This window comes from Bos mutus, unplaced genomic scaffold (genome assembly GCF_027580195.1).
Source record: "Bos mutus isolate GX-2022 unplaced genomic scaffold, NWIPB_WYAK_1.1 CTG522, whole genome shotgun sequence".
NCBI classification, from domain to species: Eukaryota; Metazoa; Chordata; class Mammalia; order Artiodactyla; family Bovidae; genus Bos; species Bos mutus.
Window position 1 is genome coordinate 24,847 of NW_027220004.1, and position 18,206 is coordinate 43,052.

The 18,206-nt window shown below is 48.6% G+C and overlaps 1 pseudogene; it reads right to left on the reverse strand.

Annotated features, from left to right (window-relative positions):
- Positions 1–1,126: 1,126 nt before the first annotated feature.
- Positions 1,127–16,086, reverse strand: LOC106701635 (apolipoprotein L3-like; annotated as a pseudogene).
- Positions 16,087–18,206: the final 2,120 nt, after the last annotated feature.

The following is an 18,206-nucleotide window of genomic DNA, read 5'->3' on the forward strand; positions in this document are numbered from 1 at the left end:
AGAATGGGTAAAGGCAGTGTGGTACCTATGTACAATAGAATAGTACTCAGCCATAAAAAAGAAGGAAATAATGCCCTTTGTAGCAACACGTATGGATTCAGAGCTGATGATACTAAGGGAAGTAAGTCAGACAAAGACAAATACATGAAATCACTTATTAGTGGAAAGTTAAAAATACTAAGGGAATTCCCTGGCGGTCTTTTGGTTAGGATTCAGTGTTTTCACAACTGTAGCCCAGGTTTATCCCTGGTCGGGAAAACTGAGAGCTCACCAATGGCTTAGCATGGCCAAAAGAAAGAAAAAAAAAAAAGAGTTCAAGTGAACTTACTTACAAAACAGAAATACTTACAGAAAACAACCTTATTGTTACCAAAGTGGGGAGGGATAAATTAGTATGGGATTAACTGATGCATACTAGTATACACAAAATAAACAACAAGGACCTACTATATACACAGGGGATAGAATTCAAAATTTTTAACCTGTGATGGGAAAAAATTAAAAAGAATATAGATTTTTTAAAAAATACATGTATAACTGAATCACTTTGCTGTATACCTGAAACTAACAGAATATTGCAAATCAACTTTGCTTTAATAAAAAACCAAAAAAGAGTAGTCAGTGCCTAATTAAGATAAACCTGCTGGGATCAAAGGTGAGTTGATGCTGGAGAAGGAGGGCTAGAGACCATCACCAGGAAGAAACCTTTCCTGTTGGGGCATCACACCCTGGGGAGGGCAATAGAGGAGCCCTTACTACTTCTTCTGGACCCCAGCAGTCCTAACTCTTGGGCTTTTTCCATTTTCAACCCTTCTCTATTCCTGGTGTCTCATTACTTGTTCCCGTGCCTCTCCCGTTATTCTGCCCCCAGTGGCTTCTTTAGTCCAAAATAAGTGGTTTCTCCCCACACCCGCACTCCCCAGTTCAGGCTCCTTCCTACTCTCTCTCCATCTATCACCTGCATGCACCCCTCCCCTGCTGTGCTCAGCTACAGAAACACCAAATTCCTAATACTCAGCTCCATCAATTTTATTTTGCAATCTTACCCTCTAGCAAGTTGCCTCTGGGGCTTGGCCACTCATGTGTCCCTGGTCCCTGCAGTGCTCTGGGGTGCCCAAATTGGGGCCTACTTCAGACGCTCATATATCTGGGTGAGCACCTCCAGATTCATCTCCAGCTTCTGGGCCCGTTCCCTCAGTCTCTCAGCAGACTCTGTCTTTGCCCCACCCTGCAAGTCCTGTGAATCTTTCACCAGGGACCATATGTCGAACAGGAGGAACAAACCTGCAGAGACTCCACCATACGTGTGGGCTCCTCTGGTCATTGCAAGAGCCGTGGCTCCAAAAGCTGCCCTTACCAGCTGGGTGCTTTGGCCAGGGACTCGCCCAGCTGCTAACCGAGGATTGCTTTTGGCCATCCTGATGGCATGGATATGCTTCCTAAAATCTTTCACTTCGTAGAGACTTTTTCCACTGGAAATCTTCTGGGCTATGCTGTGGAAATCAAGTTAGGCTTCTACTGATGATGTGTTTACGAGTTCCACGATGCTGGTGGACACGCCTCTCACAGCAGCTGCTGCTCCCAGCCCTAATCCAGTGGCTGAGAGTCCCAGACTGATGCCCGCTGTAAAGGGTGCCAGAACCAGGCCAAGGATGGTCGGGAAGCCAGATGCAATGCCGGTGGAACTGGCTGCACCTTGGAGATGGTGCAGTCCCTGTGCACCTTGTCAGCATTGTCTGTGCATCTCACAACTTTTTCATGCTCTTCTCCAGCTCCCGTTTAATCGGAGGAAACTCTTCTAGACACCTCTTCCTGTCCGGTTGGCCCAGATATTCATGTAGTACAACTGCCTCTTCCCTGTAACAATGAACACCAAAGGATGAAGAAAGACAATTTGCTTGTCTGTAAAATAGGCTCAACAAGGTCTACCTTGCATAAAACACAGAGATTATGAATTAAGTGGAAAATTTATTGTATAAATTAAATGGAAATAATTCTGCAAATTAAAAAAATTTTTCAACATTGAAGCCATGTTTGGACATTGTTGATGCTCTGTGTACTTATTCAATCATGGAAAAAATAAATGAAGGATCTTAGGATACTCTTGACTTCAGAGCAGCATTCGACAAAGACATCTCAGAGGCAGGTCAACACCAACACTTACAAAGAGTTGGTAGAGTAGGAACTCCACAGATATACTAAGAGAAGCGGGATTAGAGCAGAAAACCTTCATTCAAGGGCCTCAGCATGTGGTGAGGAGTCAACCTGTTCTTTGCCTTGGCTACTGGGAAGTGGTTCCTAAGCCCCTAGAATAGTCTGGCTGATATGAGTGTCCTCATCTGACTGGGCCTTTGGCCACTGGACAGTCTGACAAAGTGACGTAATGGGGCCTTGTGTCACGTGGCATCAGTTCGGACCTGTGGAGGAGCTGGACTTTAGGGCACTTGTCTGACCTCGGGGAGGGGCTGGAGATGACAGGTCACAGTACTTTGTTTTTAAACAAGGTGAGTATCCCTGGTGGGCAGTGCTGTGCGTCCTGCCACACACTGAATTCAGGACAGTAACTCATCCTGAGGACAATGGAAGCTTCATGAGTGAAACCCGCCCAGACTGCCCTATGGCTGATGGGAACCCGAATCCTGTCCTGTTATAAACTGGAATCATGAAGCTTTCAGTGATCTCTGAGCATCCTTCTAGGGAAAACTCAAACCTGAGGGTGGTTTTTTGGACCCCAGAAATTGACCGTTGGTGTCAAACGTAAGGACAGTCCGGGGAACTGTGCCCTCTGATTTTGCAGACTGGCTACTTCAGTGTATGTAGAATTTTTTTTTTTAATCAAAACTTAGAGCTAGAAGGACCCTTAATGATTATTTTGCCTGGCATCTGCTCTCCCCCAAGCCTGACAACCTTGGCTTTCACAGAAGGTCACTGGGTCCACCCACTGCCCCAACTGACAGGGAAGCCGGAGATGTGCTCTGAGTCCTGGTTCCCCATGGCTCTCCAGCCCATCTCACTGACTCCTGACCCATCACCCAGCTCCCTGACCTCTCAGGGGTCACCAGCCTGCCACCTTAGCTGTAACTCATCCTGAGAACAGTGGAAGTGTGAAACCCATCCAGACTGTCCTGTGGCTGATGGGAACCTGAATCCCACTGTGCATTAACTATACCTGGAATTCTGACAACTTTCAGTGCTCAGCACCCCTGACCTTGCAGGTGTCACCAGCCTAACTCACACTTTGCCTGTGACAGCTTCACCTGACTGCACCCCAAGGCCATGTGCAACTTTATGGAACCTCTAAAGATTCAAGAGACTTTAGGAAACACCCATTTGAATGGCTCAGCCTGAAGAGACCAGCACTTGCACAGCTGGTGGAGAAGTGTTTTCCTCTTGTTGGGGATGCGTGAGGCTCCCCAGAATCCCTCAAATGATACACAGTCACAGCCACTCACTGTGACCCTGGAGGGCCCCCTGAGCCACACGGCCTTCCACTGTCAGGGAGGCCCCACATAGACTAGAAGAGGGTCCCCGATGGAGGGAGAAGCCAGGTCCCAGGCAGGGTGTGGAGAACACGACCGCCACAGGACCCTCCACCCAGGGCCCTCCAGCCCAGCATGAGGGGATCCCATCAGGGAAGAAAGAAATGTCCCCCCTCCCACTCAGGGGACCTCTGCTAGGGACACAGCCCCTTCAGTTTGTGTCCTCGGGGCCCACTCTCCTCACTCTAGTCCTGGCCCTGCTGCCCAAACCTGCCTAGTAGTCCTCCAGCCTGGACTCTCTGCTCCACCCTGACCCTGGGTCTGACCCTGGTCCAGGCCTCCCTGGTCCTTATGATTGTACTTGGTTCTCCACGTCTAAACCTGCAGTTCACTCTGAGGCCACCACCATAGTCCATCAGATTGAACTGCTATTCCCACTGAACACAGGACAGATCTGAGACTCCAAGATAAGCCCAGAGCCCCAGAGCCGGGTAGGAGTAGAGCCAGGACCCCACCAGCTCCATCCAGTTCCTCTCCAGCCTCTCTATCTTATCAGCCAGCAGGCTCCTGCAGGGTTGATACAGTTCCTAATCAAAGGGCTCAAGTCAGAATCCCTGGGAATGCAAAATAATGTTGATGTCAGGATTTCCTGACTTTTCACAAAGGACGTTCTACTTGGTTCTCGTCTCCTGGAAGGAGGCCATTGGCCCCTGATTCTTCCCAACAAGGTTATTTTAAAAGTTAATACTAATTTAGCACATACTATGTGTCAGCCATCATGCAAAGCACTTTGCATGCATGATCTCAGTGTCCTCTCAATAAAACTGAACAGATGAAGAAAGTAATGGCAAGGAGATCAGGAACTTGTCCAGGGCCACCTAACCTGCTCCCTCCTTACAGGTTTCATCTCTTCTTAGTCTGAGGCCATTCACGGGCAGTGAATGACATGGAGGAAACATTCTTCTTGGATTCTTGAGAAGGAACATTCTCAGCCCCACCACACCATAGCGTCCTGCCAGGAGGAGGTGTGCCTGCCAGGAGGAAACCAGCCCTGGGCCTGAGGATCTGGGAGACCTTCCTGGTGCACTGTGCTCTTTACCTGGACAAACTGACCTCAGCCACAAAACTCTCCCAGGCTTTGTCTTGAGCAAGCAGTTGTTGCAGTTTTTCCCTTGCTCTGTTGAGCAAAAATATTCTGAGCGCTAGACAGAAAAAAAAGAAAATTGGAGAAATTATGGTGGAAGGTAAATGGTACTGAGGATCAAGTGATTAAAGTTCATCTTTCGAGCAGCGATGACCTCGAGTACTCTTGGTGGAATCACCTGGGGTTACAGATGGAACTGTTTCCCCCACCCCACCCCTCAATTCATATGTTGAAGCTTTACCCCCCTGGTGACTGTATTTGAAGATAGGGCCTTTAAAGTGGTAATTATGGTAAAATGAGTCATAAGTATGGGGCCCTAATCCAATAAGACTGGTGTCCTTATTAGAAGAGACACCAGATCTCTCTCTCTCTCCTTCTCTCTTTTCGGCAACATGAAGTGTTCTTAGTTTTCCTCTTTTTCCTGGGTCTCTGAGGGAGAAAGGAACCTAGGGCTCACATGGAGGGAAGCCAGAACACTGAATCTGTGTATTGATTGATTGGGGAGGGGGTGGGCAGGGTAATAACTGAGCACCTGGGGATCTGCAGGGATATTTGCGATCAAAAGGACCCACATGAGGCAATGACTTGGTAAGCAGGTGCTTATCTACGGAAGCACTGTACAGGTGCCCTCACACAGCTAGGGGAAGGGGTGATTCTGGGGGAGGGGAGAAATTTCCAGCTGGAACTAACATATTCCAGGTAGAGGGGACAGTACCACACCTAAGCAGACCTACTGTGTGGCAGGCACTGGCCCAAGCCATGAACATACATTACATTTCCTCCTCATAACAATAAAGGGATATATTATTCCCATTTTATAGGTGAGGTCAGATAACTGTGCTCCAGGTCACACAGGTGGGAGGAAGAAAAGACCAGATGGGGGTTCAGGATCTGCTGACCCTCGCAGAGCAGCTGGGTGGGTGGCAGGGAAAGAGCTGGAGGAAAGGTCTCTGTGTTGATGCCCCAGGGTCTGGGAGCAGGAGGAGGCTCAGACCAAGGGAGAGGGCAGGAGAAGCTCCAGGGACCCTGGGGGACCTCCTCTCCCTGCCCCGTCTGGCCTTCGGGACTTCCTCTGCTGTCCCCCTCCCCATGGGCTGTCCTGGCCTCACTTCTGAGTCACTTGCTATAGGGCAGTGGGTGAGGAAGTGAGCACCTTGAAAGTGGCTCCCCAAGGAGAGGACTGGGAAAGAGGATCTGTGGACACACCCCCATTGGGGGAACTTAACGCGGCCCCTCTGGGGGGCTCCAGGATGCATATCCATCCCCTTCTTGGTTCTTGATTCCTCTGTATGTTAACTCTGCCTGGAACCACCACCCTCAATTCTAGGTCACAAGTAGGAACCATCCAGAGAAGAGGCAGCCAATTACCTGGGGGGTAGATGTTAAAGCTCGTGGTGGCAGCAGCAGGGTTTCAGAGATGTCCCTTCAGCTCTTTGAATTAGGCTTGAAGGAGGTGTGGCTTCACCCTTGGGGATGAGAAAACAGATGGTGGGCTCCATCACCAGTGAGCAGTGGCTGCAGAGAGCAGTGAGGGGCAATGTGGGTGGGTTCCCCTGGGACGGCCACAGCCACCAGTGCCACCAGGGACTTAATCCAGCATGGTTCACTGTCTCCCGGGCTCTGCTGGCCACTAGTTAAGAAAAGGCAATGGCACCCCACTCCAGTACTCTTGCCTGGAAAATCCATGGACAGAGGAGCCTGGTAGGCTGCAGTCCATGGGGTTGCTAAGAGTCGGACACGACTGAGCGACTTCACTTTCACTTTTCTCTTTCATGCATTGGAGAAGGAAATGGCAACCCACTCCATTGTTCTTGCCTGGAGAATCCCAGGGACAGCGGAGCCTGGTGGGCTGCCGTCTATGGGGTCGCACAGAGTCGGACACGACTGAAGCGACTTAGCATAGCATAGCATAGCATAGCACTCATCTCCCACCAGATCTCTCCAAGTCAGAGTCCTGCTGGGGCACAAGGAAAAGGTAATCAGAGAGGAGACAGCCATCTGTGAAGTCACAGGAGCAATAAAATCAAAGACAAGAACAGATAGGAAGGAATACTCTGGAAATTCCATGAGGTTGGGAACATTTTCTTTATTCTTCAGTAATAACTAATACTGATCCAGAGTCTATGACATGCAGGCTCCTGAAATTCACCTGAACTTCAGTTAGTCCAAATTTTCATGTTGGTGCCAGAGCCTGGACTTGAACTAAAGTCTTTCTCATCCAAATCCCAGGTTTGTGGTGACTATGCTCTACTCCCTTTAATGTGGGCTTCCCAGGTGACCCAGTGGTAAACAATCTGCCTGCCAATGCAGAAGACCCAAGAGACTCAGATTGGATACCTGAGTTGAGAACTTAGATCCCCTGGAGGAGGAATTGGAACCCACTCCAGTATTCTTGCCGGGACAGAGGAGCCTGGTGGGCTACAGTCCACAGTTCACAAAAAGGGACTGAGCTCGCACTCCCTTTAATATAGAAAAATTTTGTTTGTGGATAGCTGTTAGTTGGCAAGTGACTCTTTTTATTCCCAAATGATATCTTCCTTCCTTGAAGGCTTGAGACTCTACCTTGATAAAGTACCTGCTTTATCAGGAACACAGCTCCCACAGCCCACACCCTCCTTGTTTCTGCAAGAGCCTTTATGCCACAAGGGCCTGGAGTCCGCCCAGCCCTGCCCTGGATGCTCTGAACCTGGATGGGGCCAAGTCCTCTCTACGGTCCTCTACTGACTGTTGAACTTTAGCTTGTTTCTAATTCTTTATGTAAATAATAGTGCAAGCAACACTCTTCTTATATAAAACTTTGCTTGCATTTTTCTTTTCTATGTCAGATCTTATTATTCCCAAATTAAATGAAAGGGAATATACTTCCTCAAGGGCAATGAGGTCCTTGTTTAATCTACTCTGATCTCTAATTTTCTTCAGTCTCCTTTCTAGAAAGTTCTGTGTGTGTTTCACTGGGAATGGGACTTAATCTTCACCACTCTCTTAAAGGTTTGTACCTTCATCTTGCTTGATGGAAGGAAAACCCAACTGGCTCACAGGCCCCAGAGAGGGAAAGGAGGCTCTCAAGGAAAAATTACCAAGATGGAGATCGGAGAAACAACAGGGGAGCTAAACCAACAAGAAACAGAAGTCAAGAAAAAAAATTAACAACAAAATATATTTAAAAACAGACTTCTCCAGTTAGCATTTAGAATGAAATAGCTACCAGTTAACTCCAATCCTTTGTACTGTGTCTCTGCTCCTGGAGTTCTCTTTAAGCTGTACATCTGGAAACTCTGGCGGCAGCACAAGACATAAATCTCCTAGGAGAGAGATATTATTAAATCTTTTGGTGGTCATTTTTTTCTCAACACAAATGGACAAATTCTTAAGCTCTGTTACCCATTTTGGTTTCCCTGGGGCTCAGTCAGAAAAGAATCCACCTGTAATGAGGGAGACATGAGTTTGATCCCTGGGTTGGGAAGATGCCTGGAGGAGGGCATGGTAACTCACTCCAGTATTCTTGCTTGGCAAACCCCCACGGACAGAGGAGCCTGGTGGGCTGCAGTCCGTGGGATCTCAAAGAGTGGGACCCTGTCTCTTCTCTGCTACTCCTCCTGTCCAGGACAAGCAGGGCACCCTCTGCCCTCCTGGATACAGCCTGGCTAAAATATGAGGCATTCAGTTCAGTTCAGGTGCTCAGTCATGTCTGACTCTTTGCAGCCCCATGAACTGCAGCATGCCAGGCCTCCCTGTCCATCAGCAACTCCCGGAGTTCACTCAAACTCATGTCCATCGTGTCGGTGATGCCATCCAGCCATCTCATCCTCTGTCATTCCCTTCTCCTCCTGCCCCCAATCCCTCCCAGCATCAGAGTTTTTTCCAATGAGTCAACTATTCCCATGAGGTGCCCAAAGTATTGGAGTTCCAGCTTTAGCATCAGTCCTTCCAAAGAACACCCAAGACTGATCTCCTTCAGAATGGACTGGTTGGATCTCCTTGCAGTCCAAGGGACTCTCAACAGTCTTCTCCAACACCACAGTTCAAAAGCATCAATTCTTTGGCGCTCAGCTTTCTTCATAGTCCAAATCTCACATCCATACATGACCACAGGAAAAACCATAGCCTTGACTAGACGGACGTTCGTTGGCAAAGTAATGTCTCTGCTTTTGAATATGCTATCTAGGTTGGTCATAAATCTCCTTCCAAGGAGTAAGCACCTTTTAATTTCATGGTTTCAATCACCATCTGCAGTGGTTTTGGAGCCCCAAAAGATAAAGTCTGCCACTGAGTCCCCATCTACTTGCCATGAAGTGATGGGCCCAGATGCCATGATCTTCGTTTTCTGAATGTTGAGCTTTAAGCCAACTTTTTCACTTTCCAGTTTCACTTTCATCAAGAGGCTTTTTAGTTCCTCTTCACTTTCTGCCATAAGAGTGGTGTCATCTGCATATCTGAGGTTATTGATATTTCTCCCGGCAATCTTGATTCCAGCTTGTGTTTCTTCCAGTCCAGGGTTTCTCATGATGTACTCTGCATATAAGTTAAATAAGCAGGGTGACAATATACAGCCTTGACATACTCCTTTTCCTATTTGGAACCAGTGTGTTGTTCCATGTCCTGTTCTAACTGTTGTTTCCTGACCTGCATATAGATTTCTCAAGAGGCAGGTCAGGTGGTCTGGTATTCCCATCTCTTTCAGAATTTTCCACAGTTTATTGTGATCCACACAGTCAAAGGCTTTGACATAGTCAACAAAGCAGAAATAGATGTTTTTCTGGAACTCTCTTGCTTTTTCCATGATCCAGCGGATGTTGGAAATTTGATCTCTGGTTCCTCTGCGTTTTCTAAAACCAGCTTGAACATTTGGAAGTTCACGGTTCACGTATTGCTGAAGCCTGGCTTGGAGAATTTTGAGCATTACTTTACTAGCATGTGAGATGAGTGCAATTGTCGGGTAGTTTGAGCATTCTTTAGCATTGCCTTTCTTTGGGATTGGAATGAAAACTGACCTTTTCCAGTCCTGTGGACACTGCTGAGTTTTCCAAATGTGCTGGCATATTGAGTGCAGCACTTTCACAGCATCATCTTTCAGGATTTGGAACAGCTCAACTGGAATTCCATCACCTCCACTAGCTTTGTTCGTAGTGATGCTTTCTAAGGCCCACTTGATTTCACATTCCAGGATGTCTGGCTCTAGGTGAGCAATCACACCATCGTGATTATCTGGGTTGTGAAGCTCTTTTTTGTACAGTTCTCCTGTGTATTCTTGCCACCTCTTCTTACTGTCTTCTGCTTCTGTTAGGTCCATACCATTTCTGTCCTTTATCGAGCCCATCTTTGCATGAAATGTTCCCTTGGTATCTCTAATTTTCTTGGAGAGATCTCTAGTCTTTCCCATTCTGTTATTTTCCTCTATTTCTTTGCACTGATGGCTGAGGAAGGGTTTCTTATCTCTCCTTGCTATTCTTTGGAACTCTGCATTCAAATGCTTATATCTTTCCTTTTCTCCTTTGCTTTTCGCTTCTCTTCTTTTCACAGCTGTTTGTAAGGTCTCCCCAGACAGCTATTTTGCTTTTTTTGCATTTCTTTTCCAGGGGGATGGTCTTGATCGCTGTCTCCTGTACAATGTCATGAACCTCCGTCCATAGTTCATCAGGCACTCTATCTATCAGATCTAGTCCCTTAAATCTATTTCTCACTTCCACTGTATAGTCATAAGGGATTTGATTTAGGTCATACCTGAATGGTCTAGTGGTTTTCCCTACTTTCTTCAATTTAAGTCTGAATTTGACAATAAGGAGTTGATGATCTGAGCCACAGTCAGCTCCCGGTCTTGTTTTTGCTGAGCCTTTCCATCTTTGGCTACAAAGAATAAAATCAATCTGATTTTGGTATTGACCCTCTGGTGATGTCCATGAGTAGAGTCTTCTCTTGTGTTGTTGAAAGAGGGTGTTTGCTATGACCAGTGAGTTCTCTTGGCAAAACTCTATTAGCCTTTGCCCTGCTTCATTCTGTACTCCTAGGCCAAATTTGCCTGTTACCCCAGGTGTTTCTTGACTTCCTACTTTTGCATTCCAGTCCCCTATAATGAAAAGGACATCGTTTTTGGTCTTAGTTCTAAAAGGTCTTGTAGGTCTTCATAGAACGGTTCAACTTCAGCTTCTTCAGCATTATTGGTTGGGGCATAGCCTTGGATTACTGTGATATTGAGTGGTTTGCTTGGAAACGAACAGAGATCATTCTGTCGTTTTTGAGACTGAATCCAAGTACTGCATTTCGGACTGTTTTGTTGACCATGATGGCTACTCCATTTCTTCTATGGAATTCCTGCCCACAGTAGTAGATATAATGGTCATCTGAGTTAAATTCACCCATTCCAGTCCATTTTAGTTCACAGATTCCTAGAATGTCGACGTTCACTCTTGCCATCTCCTGTTTGACCACTTTCAATTTGCCTTGATTCACGGACCTGACATTCCAGGTTCCTATGCAGTATTGCTCTTTGCAGCATCTGACCTTGCTTCTATCACCAGTCACATCCACAACTGGGTGTTGTTTTTGCTTTGGCTCCATTTCTTCATTCTTTCTGGAGTTATTTCTCCACTGATCTCCAGTAGCATATTGGACACCTACCAACCTGGGAGTTCCTCTTTCAGTATCCTATCATACTGCACCACAGTGGCTGCACAGGAGCAGGAGGGCCGAGAGGAGCTACTCCAAGTCCAAGGTCTGGAGGAGCTGCCATGAGGAGATACCCCTCATCCAAGGTAAGGAGCAGCAGTGGTGCTTTGCTGGAGCAGCCATGAAGAGATACCCCACATCCAAGGTAAGAGAAACCCAAGTAAGACAGTAGGTGTTGCGAGAGGGCATCAGAGGGCAGACACACTGAAACCATAATCACAGAAAATTAGTCAGTCTAATCACATGGACTACAGCCTTGTCTAACTCAGTGAAACTAAGCCATGCTGTGTGCGGCCACCCAAGACAGGAGGGTCGTGGTGGAGAGGTCTGATAGAATGTGATCCACTGGAGAAGGGAATGGCAAACCACTTCAGTATTCTTGCCTTGAGAACCCCATGAACAGTATATGAGGTGTAGGGACCCCTTATGGGGTCATAAAACAACCAGCTTCTCAAAGACACAGCACAATCCCTATTTTACCTGCAGTGCAGTAATTCCATATGTTTTCCGTGTCTGTCTGGATGAAAAGCTCTTTCTGACAGACAGTATTATCAGATTTCTGAGTGTATTCCCTTTATAGGCATCCCCTGCTTTCCAAAGGATTAGCCTCTGCCAATAAACTGTGACGTGAGACCTAGATTGTCTATGCTCTATGCCATTTTGATTTGCGAAATTTTCATAGGAAAATTTCGGTGGCATTTCAGTGTACATTCAGGTGGCAGGAAACACCTGTATTCCCTCATGTCTCCTTACTCCAACTATGATATTATTACATGAGGAGACGAAGAGAGAATTGTGGAAAAACACGGGACTTATCTAAAATCTTTTACATGCCTGACCCTTGATTCAGACATTCCAAAGCCTGGGACAGGCTTCTCCAAAGTCCTCCTGTTTCCCAGAAACATTCTTTCCAGGAAGTGGCCTATCAGAGACTAACAGAGAACACCCCATATTGTAATCCAGGGCCAAGCGTGGCTGTGGGGCCCAGCTCCCTCCAGCCTCTTGCTCTCTGTTCCCTTACTGCTGCTGGGGACTTTGAGGGAAGAGAGTGGAGTCATACCCTGACTGCCATGAAGGCTGGTTTGAAGACACAAGAAAAGGTGTGCTCCTTTTTGACTGAGCACTGGAGTGGGTTGCCTTGTCCTTCATCAGGGGATCTTCCCGACCCAGGAATTGAATCCATGTCTCTCATGTCTCCTGCATTCACAGGCGAGTTCTTTACCAAGAGCGCCACCTGGGAAGACCTTGACTGAGAAAAGTAACTATTAAATATGCCCTGCTTGAAAGAGAAGGAGAAAAGGAGAAAGGGGAAGGAGGAGGAGGAAGAGGAAGAAAGAAAAAGCTTCTAATCAATCAATCACCAAGTCCCAAAGAGATCTAAATGTAAGCCAGAAAGAAAACACTACGAAGGCCCTAGAAAAAAAAATGTTAAAAATAAGATTGACTGAGGAAACCTTTCTAGTCAAGACACAAATCCCATAAGCCATAAAGAAAAGTCTGATTTATTTGTCGTCTAAATATTAAAAGATGCAAAAGACACCATAAACCAGGTCAGATTACAAGGAGAGACCAGCAGACACTGTTTGCAATACCTAGAGTCAACAAGGGGGAAATCCACAAGACAGAGCCTGAAATCCACAGAAGAAGACTGAAACCAGTTTTTAAAATTTGAGTAACAGGGACTTCCCTGGTGGTTCAGTGGTTAAATCGCCTTGCAATGTAGGGCACACAAGTTTGCTCTCTGGTCAAGGAACTAAGATCCCACATGCTGCGGAGCAACTCACCCCATTTGTTTCAACTAAGACCTGACACACTAAAAAAAAAAAAAAAAAAGTATATATATTAAAATTTTGAGTAAGAAACTGAAGAAACAATTCCAGGGGAGGTGACTTGCCCAGGGTCACACGGCTTTCCATGGGCAGAGTGGAGGCCCACTCTGACTTTCTGACATGGATATGTGAGAGGGGGAGCATGGTTTTAGTAACCCAAAAGTTTCCAGCATTGTCCTTGCCTGTAAAACACATACATCAAAGCCTGTGTCACTCCTGTTACACTGATGTGTTCACAGCTTGACTTTTTGTCTTAAAATTATAAAACCGAGATCATAATGTAGGCATTGTGTACCAAGCCCTGCATCTCCCCACTTGCTCTCCTGTTCCTCTCCTCTCAGGCCTCAGATCCCCCCACAGGGACTGGCACTGAGCAGGCATTCAAGAGATAAGGTGATGATAAACCTGGATTCCTTGTATTTCAAGAGGAACCCTTTCCTCCATCAGCTGCAGTGCAGCACCTGCGGGCAGCCTCAAGGTGGCCAGGCCACAGCAGGAGAGGCTCTGACTCCTCTTTCCTCCTCCACCCCCTCCGTTTCTTCCAGTTTCCCAAAGGGCTGAGCACCTTCAACATACATCTTCTGGGGTGTCAGCTCTCATCTCAGGAGCCCATCTTCCAAGTGGAGCCCACCTGAGCAGGTGTCGCCCTCCCTCTGCACTGTCCAGGGGCCCAGGGGTGGGAGGAAGCTGCCAAGCACACCTGCCTCCACATGCAGGCTCTGCCCCTGCTTAACCTGCTGCCTTGGCCATGACCTCACCTCTCTGCACTTCCATTCCTTCTTCTGTCAACTAGTGACAATCATCCTTTTCTCAGACGGTTGTGAAGATGGGGAGATGGGTGGGGGTCCTACCTCCCTGCTTACCCAGGAATCTTCTCTGGCTGAGTGTGAACAAGATCCAGTTGTTCTCAGCATTGCAGGTGTAGCCACAAGCTGTGTGTCTCTGCAATAAACCACATATTCTGTGGGTCCAGATAAACCCGGAGAACCGAAAAGGGAAATTGAACACTCTCAATTCTGAGTCACTTGCATCAAATATTCTGCTCACCAGGCCCCACGCTGGGCTTTTCCCACCCTTCCACTGCTCCCCTTAGAGAAACAAGCCCAGTCTTGACATTCTAGGTCATTCTTGGCTCAGTTCATCCGGCTCTGTGCTCCTTGAAAAAAGACCTGCCACCAACACACTATGAGGCCCTTGGCCTCAGCCTACAGGCTTCTTCCCAGCCCCCTCTGCCTTCTCTACCCACCCACACTCACTAGCCTGCTTGCCTTATTCACCTTCATGCCACCAGCATGTGACCCAATCCCAGAAAATGCCACCTGCTCACTGCATACTAGTCATACTTCTGCTGCTGAGTGTCACATCCATGTGGAATCTAGGCACTTACTTACAGAGGACCTTCTGCTAGGGTCACCTGCTACAACCACCTGGAAGATGGTGTTCATGCAGCGAAGTCCAAATCTGACATCACATCCTCTGAGAAGCCCTCTAGGACCTTCCTCTGTAGAGTCCACAGTCCCCTGCTCTGCTCCCATGATACCTGGGTGAGGGGCCCAAGGCCACTCCTCTGACACTGTCCATGCCCCTCCCACCCCTTTTGATCAGATCCCTCTTGACTTAGTCCTGCTGGGGGGGATGGAACTAGTGTCTTTGGTCCCAGTAACCCACAGGAGGAGGCCTGGCCTTGGTGGTCACTGCCATTAGGTGGACGCAGCAGTTCATGGGGAGGGCTGAGAGCACGCTGCCTTTTTCTCCCCTGGCTTATCTCCATCTGACAACTTGATATTTCTCTCCAAATGGAGGACTTTTATCAGAAAACCACTGTCCTGGCGACTCAGAGAAGTCTACAACAGAGAGCTGGCCCTGCCTCCATTTGGTTCCTGAGCAAAGAGCCTCTGTGGACCAGGCTGAGCGAGTGCCAGGCGCTGTGCTCGCACTGTCCATGCCTTTCCTGTTGAATCTCACATCAGCTCTAGGAGTGTTGGCTCTGTTTTACAAAGAAATGGAGAAGAAAAGGTAACTCAGCCTGAGAGTCTTGCAACTCAACTGCTGTTGGACTTTTTCTTTTTTGCCCCCAAGCAGAAGAGGCTGCAATGGGCCTATGCCCTTCACCAAGGCCAGCCTGACCTTCCATTGGGTTGCTTCATTCTAGAAGATATCCCTTGGCCATCATGGTCACCTCCTCCCAGGTTTTGAGGGACAGACAGAAGAGTGATGGGTGTTATTCCCTGAGGACCACACACTGCAATTTGGTCTTACAATCACCCATAACAAAGGCCAGGAATTTGATCTGATTTTGCAGATAAGGCAGCCATGGTCCGGGGAGAGGCAGGGGCTTTCTTCAAGCAACTCAGAAAACCACTGTTGTTGGGCAGAAGAATATCAGCAGCTCATGTCCTGCAAACGTCCATCTATCCAAACATCACACTCTCACGCTTTCACCCCAGCACTCAGGGCTCAGGCTGGAAGGACTGACACAGAGGGGTCAAGGGGCAAACGTGCAGCTGCCCCTCCTGCTGTCCTGCACAAGCCTGCCCCTGACCCCACAGGAGCTGTCAAGACTTAAGGTTGCCTTCTCCCTGGAGCTCGGGATCCTCTAGGGACAAGCAGCTCTGGGTGTCTCCCCTACAGGAGGGACACAGGGAGGAAAGGCGGTGGCCAGGGGCTTTCCTGGAAGGAAAATCTAAGCACAGTCACCCCTCCCTCCTGCTCACTTTAAACTTCTGGCAGAAATCCAGGAAGCAGGGGGGCAGGGAAAGGCACGTGGCCTCCCCGGGGAGCACTTGCCAACATGAGGGTGCCCAGGCCCCACTTCCTCAGTGCCCTCTGCTACAGGAGAGCTGGGGGTCCCGAGCAAGGTGTCGGGGTCCCGGGACTCACTTCCTGGCAGGTAGCCCCTGCAGCAGTCCTGGAAGCCAATGATGACGTCCGTGATCTTCAGGTCCCGCTCCTCCTCCAGGTGGGCCAGCATGCTGGCCTGGAAGAAAACCTTGCTCTGGCCAATGTGGTATACATTGCTGCAGAGCTGCAGAGCTTCGATCCAGAGGATGAGAGCTGGCTGCTGACCATGGGGCCACCATGGAGCCCTGGAGCAAGGCCAAGGCTAGGGGAGGGGCCAGGAGCGGGGGTTGGCCCTGATGATCAGTGGGCAGCCTCCTCCTGGTGAAGGCAGAGTGGGGGTAGGGGGGTGCCAAGAGGGGGCAGGTAGGGGCCAGCAAGGGGCAGGTAAAGAGTCAGACTTGCAGAGAAATGCAGAAACTCAGCCCTGAAGGACCTCACCTGTGGACGTCTCTGCCCACATGCATTTCTCACAAAGGTGGCAGTGGACATGGGGGCTCAGGTAACATTGCTTTAGGCGACTAGAGAAACAGGATTGCTTTTTTAAAAGAGGCAGTTCAAAGTCAAGAGTGACCTAACATACTTAGGAGCCAGAGGAGCAAAGCACAGGCGGATAAGCGTTGCCAGGCCTGATGTGGAAGCAGAGGGCGAGAACCACACAAGGCATGTGAATAACACTGTGTCAAGAGAAGGGTTCCCCATCAATGGGGATGCAAAGGGCAGCCTTGTTCATCAAAGAAAGGGAAACAGCTTATCCGAGATCTCAGAGATATAAAGAAAAATAGAAGCCCAGATCTGACTCTAAAGTTGGGATCTTCACCATCCTGATTTATGTCCAAGGGGAAGGGGGTGGGAGGGGGGCTGAAACACCAAGGTCCAAGTTCTCCCTCCCTGTAAGGGCCTGCTTCCCTAGGATAGAGGTCATGGGGCACCCTGGACCCTGGAGAGCCTGTGGAAGGACAGGTGGAGCGAAGGGTATGATTCTATCAGAAGAGCACTTGGCCATTTGCAATTCATTTACTTTTTTATCATGTGATTCTTCTGAAGAGGGGCAGAGTTACTATTTTATTATGTAGACAGGGAAACAGGCAAAGGCAGGGACGCGACTTCTTCCAGATCACACAACAAGTCAGCGAAAGAAGTAAGGCTCAAAAATCATTTCAGACAAGCTCCTGACAAGCAGACTCTCCTGCAGGCAACAACCACACACTCTAGTCCTGGTACAAAGTACAAAACACAAAAGTGCAGAGTGCAGAACTGCCACGTGAGGGCTCAGGAGAAGCAGAACAGGAAGACTTTGAGGAGAGTCAAACATAGATTGAATAATGGGCAAAGGATGAGACAGTCATTTTTTGTGGATTTCCCTTGAAGGCAGCTGCAGTTCTTGGATGGATAGAAGTGACTGAAATTCTGATAAGTCTGCTACCCTTCTGGCCTGAAAAAACCCCAAGGACAGAGCCCAGAATTGCCAGCAATCCTCAGCCTTCCCCAGCATCAGGCTCTTTTCCAGTGACTCGCCTCTTCACATCAGGTGGCCAAAACACTCATTCCGCAAGAACCCCATGAACACGAACAGTCCGAACCGGATGAGAAGGTGGTGCACTTACTGTCGCGTGTGGGGTGCTTGGACCCAGAACAGGGTGAGGAGAGTCATTTTGTTGGTCGGAGAAGAGGGCACGTGTGCATCCAGGAAGCACTCAATCTGGAGCCTCTTGACCTGAGACTTTCCCCTCAGGGTCCAGGTCCTTATTACCCATTCATCCTTCTCATCCTTCAGCCTGACCTACTGGTCCCAGAATACAGTCTCCCAAGCCAAGCTCTCCTGTGTCCTGGGATTTTGACTCTGAGATTCTAGGTGCCAGGACCTAAGCCCCGCTGCTGGCAAGGACCTCAGGGGCCAGACCATGAGCTCCTGGAGGGGGCCCAGACCTGCTTCCTGTGCTTCCTGAACTGTGCAGGTTTGGGGGCTTCTTTCCTTTCTCTGACCTGCCCGGTTCCCTCCAGTGGGCCCTCTTCTGTGCTCACTTAGCCAGACGCAGTTTCTGTTGCTCAGAACCACAGGAATCTCACCTGAGACAGGGGTCACGATGGGATGGGAGCCTGTTAGGTGCTCACATGCTCCACAAGGAAACAGAGAGTTGGTGCCCCATGGAGCAGGCCCATGGGGGTGAGAGCAACACCCAGATGCTCCCCTTTCCTCCCTGGACTGGAGGAGCCTGAGGCCATTCCATGAAGGCTCCTCAGAAGATCGTG